This window comes from Echinops telfairi, unplaced genomic scaffold (genome assembly GCF_000313985.2).
Source record: "Echinops telfairi isolate 266 unplaced genomic scaffold, ASM31398v2 ScPeMD7_12;HRSCAF=54, whole genome shotgun sequence".
In the NCBI taxonomy this organism is placed as follows: Eukaryota; Metazoa; Chordata; class Mammalia; order Afrosoricida; family Tenrecidae; genus Echinops; species Echinops telfairi.
In genome coordinates, this window is record NW_022103909.1 from 12,629,787 (window position 1) to 12,639,863 (window position 10,077).

Here is a 10,077-nt window from a genome sequence, read left to right on the forward strand (position 1 = left end):
TCTGGTCTAGCCAGATTTGTAAGGTAGAATTGGAATCATGATAGTGGGGGGGAGGAAGCATTAAATAACTGTATGTGTCATTGTTGCTATACTGCACCCTGACTGGCTCATCTCCTCCCCGAGACCCTTCTGTAAGGGGATGTCCAGTTGCCCACAGATGGGCTTTGGGTACCCACTCCGCATTCCCCCTTATTCACAATGATATGATTTTTTGTTCTTTGATGCCTCATGCCTGATCCCTTCAGCACCTCCTGATCACACAGGCTGGTGTGCTTCCTCCATGTGGGCTTTGTTGCTTCTCAGCTAGATGACCACTTGTTTCTCATCAAACCTTTAAGACCTGAGATGATATATCTTTGGATAGCCCAGCACCTGGGCACGTTTTTTAACTCGTCTGAGTCTCAGTTTTCTTACCTGAAAAGTGGGGATAATAATGAACACTGTAGATGAGGGAGGAGCCCTCGTGGCGAAATGGTTACATGTCGTGCTGCTAACCTCAATGTCAGCATTTCGAAACCATGGGATAAAGATGGGGCTTTCCACTCCTGTAAAGCGTTGCAGTCTTGGAAATTCACTAGGGCAGTTCTACCCTGTCCTGTAGGGTCACTATGAGTCGGCACTGGCTTGATGGTGGTGAGTTTGGTTTTGGTTGGGTAGATGGAGGGCTTCACAAAGTTGGCGGAAACATTACAGTATCCTTTCATTTCTTTCTTTTCCCATGAAGTTTTTGAGACCCTTTTGTCTGTGTGTGGTGAGAATTAATTGAGAAGGAGGACTACGTTTTCCTTCTTTCACTTGAATATAAAACTATTCCATTGACAATGAGCACTGAAAATTTTCCATACAATGGAGAAATAAGTTACAGTTCTTGCTTGATATTTTAAGTATCTAAGGTGTGCTGAATAACTGAAATTTCATCAATTAAAATAGATTTTTAAATTACCTACAATTTAACATATCTTAGTTGTAGTAGGCGAAAAGGAAAATTATTTGGTCATTTTGAGCTGTTTTTGTCCCCAAATGGTGAGTAGAGTATAGGAGTGTGATATTCGCAGCAAATCTGGTTTACCCTGAGGAACACAATTTGCATCTTGCTCTAGATGGGAAACCTCATGAGGGCAGCCTTTTTTGGTGGTTTGTTTCTTGACATATTCTAAGGGCCTAGAACATATTTGGCAGATACAATACTTATTAAACCAATGAATACATGAATGACTAAGGTATATGATTCACAGAATTTGGAGGTAACTGAGGTTTACTTATTTATTTATTTATTAAAACATTTTATTAGGGGCTCATACAACTCTTATCACAATCCATACACAACTCTTATCACAATTCATTCTCAAAACATTTTCTCTCCACTTAACCCCCCGACATTAGGTCCCCATTTTTCCCCTCCCTCCCCGCTCCCCCCTCCCGCATGAGCCCTTGATAGTTTATAAATGGGTATTTTGTCATATCTTGCCCTGTCCGACGTCTCCCCTCACCCACTTTTCTGTTGTCCGTCCCCCAGGGAGGAGGTCACATATAGTCCCTTGTAATCGGTTCCCTCCTTCCTACCCACTCTCCCTCCGCCCTCCCTGTTTCGCCACTCACACCACTGGTCCTGTAGAGCTCATCCACCCTGGATTCCCTGTATTTCCAGTTCCTATCTGTACCAGTGTACATCCTCTGGTCTAGCCAGACTTGCAAGGTCGAATTCGAGTCATGGTAGTGGGAGCGGGGAGGAAACATTTAGGAACTAGAGGAAAGTTGTATTTCTCATCGTTGTTCCATTGCACCCTGACTGGCTCATCTCCTCCCCGAGACCCCTCTGCAAGGGGATCTCCAGTGGCCTACTTATTTATTTTTAAGAACAGATTTCGCTGATCAAGAAGAGATCAAGTTCAATGAGGTGTTGGAAGAAGAAACTTGGTTATAGCGAGAGCTGGTGGGTGTTAGAGAGGGGATCCATAATTCCTGGGGTGAGTCCTTGGGATGGTGTTGACCTTGGAAAGTCAAAGTAAGAGTGGGGGAGTTTTAGAGCAAGGGCACCTGGGCTTCACTTCTGGGTGAAGTCTGAGAGGATCTCAGGGGTCTTAGACTCAGGACCCCTTCAACAACTGGGTCCCCAACAGATTAACAATAGAAAAGTTGTTTGCTTTGGCAAAGAAGAGCTGACAGCCTCCTGTCATTAAGTTTCTGGATTCCTGAAGTAACATGAAGAACAGAGAAAGTTTTCTGTACCTATGGGTGGGGTGCTGAAGTGGCTAAGTTTGGGAACCAGACCTGAGAAACTTGGCCATCGAGACAAAACGGATGCAGGTGGCCTGCATGGTCCTGGCATTCAAGGAGCAGGGCGGATCCTTCCTGTTCAGCAGTAACTGACGCGAGGTTAGCGACCAAAGACTAGTGATGGACACAGCAGATGACCGAGGCAGATTGAGGTGGGGGAAAGATGCACCCTTACCATCCTCGGGAAGGAGCCCTGTGATGGAAAGCATCCCTGGAGAAAAGCAGAAGAAGAAGAAAGAGGAGAAGGGACAGAAAGAGGAGGAGTTAAAAGAAGAGGATGAATTTTGAGTTTTCCTGTGGAAATGACAAGACTAAGTGAAATGGACACCCGAGAGTTATGGTAGATGGAACTCTAGAGTCTCTTTTTTTGGGGTAAAAGTTCTATTTAGTAATTTGAGTTTGTGACTTCAAAACATATACTCATGTAGTAGCTAGTTAACGACTACCCGTATTGTGCACGTGACTGATGTTTGTGTCTGCTTCCACGGCTGGGCTGTACCCTAGACCAGACTCCAGGGCCTCTGCGTTCTCAGGACAACACTCTATCACAGCGCACATGTGGGATGATCATATGGCCTCATTCCGAAGATCCTTGCCAGTGTCTGCCCCACGGGAGTTTTGTAGGTCTTGGCAGATTTGCCCCTTTTAGCAACCTCCAGAGAGCAGCAGCTTGTTGGGGGGTCTCCATGTTGCATCTCAGTTTTTCAGTCTATTACGTCTGTGAGATTTCTCTTGCCAACCATTCCTCAAGCTCCAGGATGGCCTGGGAGGCTGCGGATTGCTATAGGAAACTGGCGTGGAGCCCATTAATGAGTCCAGAAAGATGGTTAGCTAGTTTGAATTCTCAGATGCAAACACAGATCTGACCTGCAAGTCTTCTGGTTGTTTTAAAATTTACCTCCTTAGCTTGGCATTTAGGATCCTACAGCTTCTAAGCTCCACACGTTTCCCCACGTACAGAGAGCATTCTTGTCTGTCCCAAGCGTACCAGGCTCTTTCCGCTGTCTCAGACGACTAGTCCTTTGAATCTGACTTTGCTCTTCTCCTGCTCGTCACCCTTTTAGGCCAGGTCCAGTGGCACCTCCTTTTGAAACCATTTTTCAACTCCTCTGGGCAATTCATCGCTCTTCTTCGGACTCCCATAGTATTTTGTACACACTCTCTCTAAAAAAATTTTCATGTTTTCTAATTATTTTTACAACCTTTCCTCCCTTGGTGTCTGAGTTACTCAAGGGGAAGGATTTTGTGTCTCAAGGATTTTGTATTATCTCAATGTGTCCTGTATCTTTGCCCGCACATTTATATATGTGCATGCGTGTGTGTGTGTGTGTGTGTGTGTGTGTGCTTTTGTTGTATTACCAGTCTGTTTCAACTCACAGTGACCTCACGTGATAGAGAAGTACCCCACTGGGTTTTAATGGCTATAATCTTTCTGGGAGCAAAGGGTCAGATCTTTTTCCTACAGGGAGGACCCCTGGGGGGTTACTTGATGGGCTGCTAATTGCCAGGTTAGCAGTCCTAAGCCATGGGAGAGAGATGGGGCTTTCTACTCCCTTAAAGAGTTACAGACTCAGAAAGTCACAGGGGCAGTTCTACCCTGTCCAACAGGGTCCCTGTGAGTTGGCATCGGCTCAATAGCAGTGATCGTGTTGTTTTTCCCCCCCTTGGAGCCACAGGGTGGATTCAAACCACCAATGTTTGAGTATCACCCAAATGCTTAGCTGTTTGTGTCACCAGGATTCGGTGTGTGTGTGTGTGTGTGTGTGTGTGTGCGCGCGCGCGCGCTACAGAGTTGGTTCCAACTCAAAGGGGCTGTATATACAATAGAAAGAAATAGTTCCCAGTGCTGTGCCATCCTCACAATTGTTCTTATGTTCGAACCCGTTGTTGTAGGCACCGTGTCGGTCCATCTCCTGAATCCATCTTCTTTTTGGCTTTCCCTCTACTTTACCAAGCATGATGTTCTTTTCCAGTGATTGGTCTCTCCTGATAACCTGTCCAAATTATGTGACATGAAGTTTCATCACTCTGGCTTCTAAGGAGTATTTTGGCTGTACTTTTCCAAGACAGATATATGTATTCATCTTATCTATCTATCATCTATCTATCTATCTAGCTATCGATCACAGTCTATGGTACTTTCAATATTCTTCTTCAGCCTGCCTTATTCATTGTGCAACTTTCATATGTGATGAGACAATTGAAAATCTCATGGCTTGGGTCAGGCACACCTTAGACATTTTTGCTCTTCAACACTTAAAAAAAAAGGTCTTGTGAAGCACATTTACTCAATGCAATGCATTGTTTGATCTCTTGACAGCAGCTTCCATAAGCAGTGTGTGTGTGTGTGTGTGTGTGTGTGTGTGTCCCCGGGAATCATATAAGCTTAGAGTCTTTCTATGGAATATAATTTGATCACATCTGGTACAATTTGAATGTTCCCTGAGCACAATTCCATTCCTGCTTGAGTCTCACCATGGACCTGGGGTCCTGAGAACCTTGACCAGTGGTTCTCAAAGTATGTTCACACTCCCTGCCCTACACTTACTTAATCAGGAACTTTGGAGTGGAGCAAGACTGGGCTTTCTACTCTGGGAAAGAATTACAGTCTTGGAAACCCACAAGGGGTCACTGTGAGTCAGCATTGACTCCACAACAGTGGGTTTGTTTTTTGGGAGGGGAGCCCAGCAATTTGCAACTCAACAGACCCTACCAAGGCGTTCTGAGTAAGTCCGCACTGAGGATCTCTGTGATTTGGGGAGCAAGAGCAGGTGGAGGTGGTGAGGGATTGACCCTAACTCCACCATGCTGCACTCTGGGACAGGGCCTCCTGCAAACATTCCCATGGGACAATGAGCAGAAGCCCCTCTCACTGTTGCTGTTCTAACAGATTTTTTTTACATCCTAGCATTTCCCCCTAAAATTAGAGTCTTTTGTGGAGGAAAAATAGAGTGATACCATCTATCTCTCTGTGGATAAGATTCATCTTGCTGCTTTGAGAGGTAAGTGGGATCGACATTATACGGAAACTGGCTTGCTCCTGGGCCTTCTCTGTTGTCAAGGCAGCGCCTCACTGGTGTCTGTGGGAGCAGCTCTGAAGGGGGCCACGGAGCAGCTCTGCCACCCCCAAAGATACAGGCTGCGGCCCTCCTGACAGGCAGCAAGACAGGGAAGTGAATGTTTCAGTATTTTTTAAATCATTTGGAGGAAATGATGTTTTATTTATGTTCATCTTTGAATGTATTTGAATTTTTATTACAGAGATTTTTCAAAGATGCAAGCACTGGAGGCAATCCTGGGGGAACAGGCATCTCAGAAGGATGTGCTAGGGGCCGACCTGATTGGCTCAAGGGTGAAATTTATTCATATTTTAAAGAGCAGTCTGAAGTTGGCTTTCAAAGGGACCAAATGTGAATGAAACGCAAAGTTTTAAATGGTAACTATGAGCGATCTGGTTTTAAATAGGGAAGATTCCGGGGAAGTGAGCAAGTGCCACCTGAACTTCAGGTCCGAGAGGAAGGGAAAAGGAGAGGGGACCAGGTGGAGGTATCGGGAATGGGTCTCAATGAATGGACTGGTTAGTTGTATGACCAAGTCATTGGCTATTTTTTTTTAGGAGTCCCTTTTCCTGAATGATGGAGACGGTGATGCTGTTGTACTTTTTCCATTCAGGGTACTCATTCTTTGGACGGCCTGTGTTCTCAGAGCTGGTCACCAAGGCTGCTTGCCCGGCAGGATTGATTGGGCGGCTCTGGGTCTGGTCAGTGAAATGGTCCAGAATGATTTCTTTACATGAGTTTCAAGGTGGTCCATTTCACATGGCAATGGGACGGGTGTCTCACTTCCACCTGAAGAGCAAATGGTTTTGGCGTTGATGGAACGAAAATGAAAATGGACATAAAAAACATTTTTTATTTTGTGACGTTAGCCTCTGAAAATGATTTGCTCTTTTTTTTTTTGCCAGAACGTTGACTATAAAAGCATAGTTTTGCTTTTTCCATAATGGTAGGAGGTGAGTCATAGGGAACAATATGCTCTCAATCAATGAGGAGAGCCAAATGGAGACAAGGAGCATTTCTTCTCCAATGGACCACTGAAATGGGATGCAAAAAATATTTCAGGGCAAAAAGATGCATGTCTCTACTGGTACTTTTCTAACATCTGATGTTTTGTTCTCCCTGGTACGTGACCATATGTGATGATGAAATTGAAAAGCCAATCTGAGCTAGACAGGAAGCGGTGCCTTTGGAAGGGGAAAGCAGGAGTCGAATCAGGCCCCGCGTGCTGATTTAAGCTGTGCAGTCGAAGGCTTGGGATGGCATTTTGAATAACAATAGTAACCGCCATTGGTTAAAGACGATGATCACAATAAACACCTAGAACTTGGTGTTTATTTCCTAGTTCATTCAACTCAAATTTGAGTTCCCGATGTGTGTCTGGCACTAGGATGGGTGAGGGTAGTTAAGCAGCCAGACCTGTGCTTACAAACATTCTCACAACTTGTCAAGGTAGGGCCCTATCTCGTGATGATGGCTTATGGCTAAGGAGCCTCAGGCCCAGAGTCATTCAGTCAGAGGTGCTCAACTCTGCTGCACTGTAGAGTCACCTGGGCTGTCACCTTTGATAAATACTGATGCCAAGTCCTATGGTGGATAGGTAGACAGATAGATCAAAACCTATCAAGGTAGCTGATGCTAACTTTGTGACCTTATGTAAAACAGATGCAAACATTGCCCAATCCTGCATCATTTTTATGACTAACCTGCATGTTTTGTGTCCATTGTGGCCATGATGCCAATCCATTTCACCAGAGGGCTCGGCCTTGGTTCTCACTAGCCCTCGATTTTACCTAACCTGATGTCTGCCTCTATAGCCCATCCCTACTGATGATGTCTGCAGGGCTAACAACTCAGATAATCTTCTTTTAGGAGCCTTACGGTTTTCCTTGGCTAACTTGGCCTTCTTCCTAGTCAATCTTAGTTTAGAAGTGTTTCCAAAACCTTTCCACCAGGAGGTGGGTGGTGGTCGTGGGGGCGGGACACCCTGCTGGTGTTGGAAATACTGGGGGGATCGCTGTTAGCACCACTGCAACATGCAAGCAGCCACAGGAAGACAAATGGACAGATTCTGAAGGTGAGACTGGATCAGCAGTGATTTTCAAAGTTCCCTGGGGGCCTCTGCAGAGCAGCCAGGGCAGAGGAACACCGGGCAAGGTCACATTTGTCTGGTTAGCCTCAGAGAGGATTCTAACCACTGTGGGAATGACTCAGCTCAGCATCTTGGCCCAGTGGCAGGTTTCAGAAAGCCTGTGGTTGTCCGAAAGGGTAGGCGGAGGGGCTCATTTCCTCAGCACAATCTCTGCATCAGCCTTTTGCTTTCCCGAACAGTGCTGTCAAGGCTCCCAGTTTCAAGACAAATATGTGATCCTCTGAAGGCTTTCCACTTAATAGACTACTGCCCACCCTACAGCGTGTGCGCTTTGTAATTTCACTTAAGATGTTTGTTATATATATTACAGTAATAGGAGTGGCAGAGATAGCAGAGAGAGAGGGAGAATGTGCCGCTGAAGGGTTCTTGGAATCTCTCAGAGGATAGCAAGTTATCACTTTGTTTTCAAATAATACGCCTGGTAATAAGTTTTGGGATGTGTATGAGCTGTAAATCGTTCTGAAAATTGAACTGAAGATACACTATTGTAAATCTCTTCCTGGGTGGCAGAATATTTATGGGGAGAGCAATATAATCAGTTATGTGGGTATGCTGTGTCTGACACCTGACTGAATGGAACCCTGTGCTGAGGGGCTCTGTCGCTTGTTAGAACATTCCCCGAGGTGAGCCTGTGTGTCAACCGGAGGACTGTGCTAAATGGTAACAATCAGATAATTCCTTAATCAAGTCTATTTGGAATGCATTAGTTGAACAGGCAGGGCTGTTTGGGTTGGCCCCTGCTGGGAAGGATGAGGAGAAAGAAGCAGGCTGCAGGTCCCCTTCGCAGGGCAGTGTCTTCTTCCCCTGGTTTCTGTATGACTTGGTTCCCTAGATCAATGCTTGTTTATTCTAGGAACTCACTAGCCTAAGACAGTGCACACTTCATTAGATTTGTTTTGAAACACATGATCATCACTATAAACAGCTCGGTGTAGAAAGTCATGAAATTAAAGGCAGAAGTAGTGGAAATCATGACACACTGTGAGGAATCCAGGCGGTGGTTTATACCACATTGCCTCTGTTGTTCTTTTGAATGGTGGAAATTATTTAAAAGGAAAAAAATGATAGCCACAGCTTAATGCTTTTCAGCCCTTTTTGTGGTGACTGCTGTTTTAGGGGAACACTTCTTTCTCCCCCACCCAAAATTCTGATTAGCAGAGCTATTATGCAAAACAGGTCTCTTGCTTTGTGATGGTCCCACCAGGTGCAGCTGCCTTAGCAGTTCCCTGCTTCAGCTTGCATCACTCTAAGGTTGTGTGAACTGTAGCTCTAGAACTATCGATCTACCCAACTCTCTCCTTTCATAGATGAGGCAAGCAGGTCCGGGAAATGTCAACTGGCAGAGAGGGCAGGGAGGGGGATTCTGCCATCGATCTTTATTGGCTTTCCTTGAAACCAGGCTTCCCCACGGACACAGATCGTGGTGGCCTTTTGATGAGATAACAGACTTGTCATGAAAGTAGGATGGATATCACCCCTTCAAGTCTTTTCTTATATTTCGTTTTCTCAATGAACTGTACCCTGATCAATCCATTTTCAATTGTAACCCCGAACAGGCTTCCCCTTAAACAAACCAACCAACCAACCAAATTCATGCCAATGAGTCAATGCTGACTCACAGCCACCCCCTGCGAGTTCCCGATACTGTAGCTGTTCCTGGGAGTAGAAAGCCCCGTCTTTCCCCTGAGGAGCTGGGGGGTGGTTTCCAACTGCCCACCATGCGGATCGTAGCCCAACTCGTAAGGATGCACCACCAGGGCTCCATTCAGGCTCTCTAGTCCTTAAAACGTTCTCCCCATTCCCTCAGAGCACTTGTCACCTCCTTATCCATAGCATCATGTCTTTGTTTTTGTCTATGACCTGATCTCCTCCACTGGACTGTAAGTGGGGTGTGTGTGTGAGCCGCCTGCGGAGGCCTCGGGACTCAGCTTACTGAGGTCTTGGCCCTCGTGGCCGAGCAGAGGCCTGGGGCCATAGTGCAATCACTGCCCGGCCTGGGCTCTACTCTCCAATGGCTGCGGGGCGCACACGTGTGTGTACTAATTAGTTCAACCAGATCCCCACCCCACCCACCGGTGAAAGTTATTAGCTCTTCGAGTCAACAGCCCTTCAGGGAAGCCAGGTGATTTCTGCTCAGTTGTTTCTTCCCAGTGGGGAGAGAAAAACTGGCTTGATTGGTCTAATCCAAAGGGCATCACCCTGCCCCTCCCCATACCCCACTGTGTCTCCTTTCTGGCTCCTGGCAGCCCCTGCGTTACTGGAGAAGTGCGCCCCAGGGTTTTCTGACTCTCAGCTTGATGGAAACAGATTGCTGGGCCATTCTGCCAGGTCTCTCTCCCATGGTAAAGCTGGCGGTGGAGGGTGGGCAGTGGACGGGGGTTGAACTCCCAGTCTTAGGGAGTCCATGATGGGGAGAAGACTGCACCTTATTTTTATTAACCTCTGCCTGAAATTTAGTATTTCTGCAACTGTAAATGTAGGCGTCGGGGGAGCGGGAGGGAGGGGAAAAATGAGGACCTAATGTCGGGGGTTTAAATGGAGAGAAAATGTTTTGAGAAACGATGTACAAATGCGCTTTACACAATTGATGTG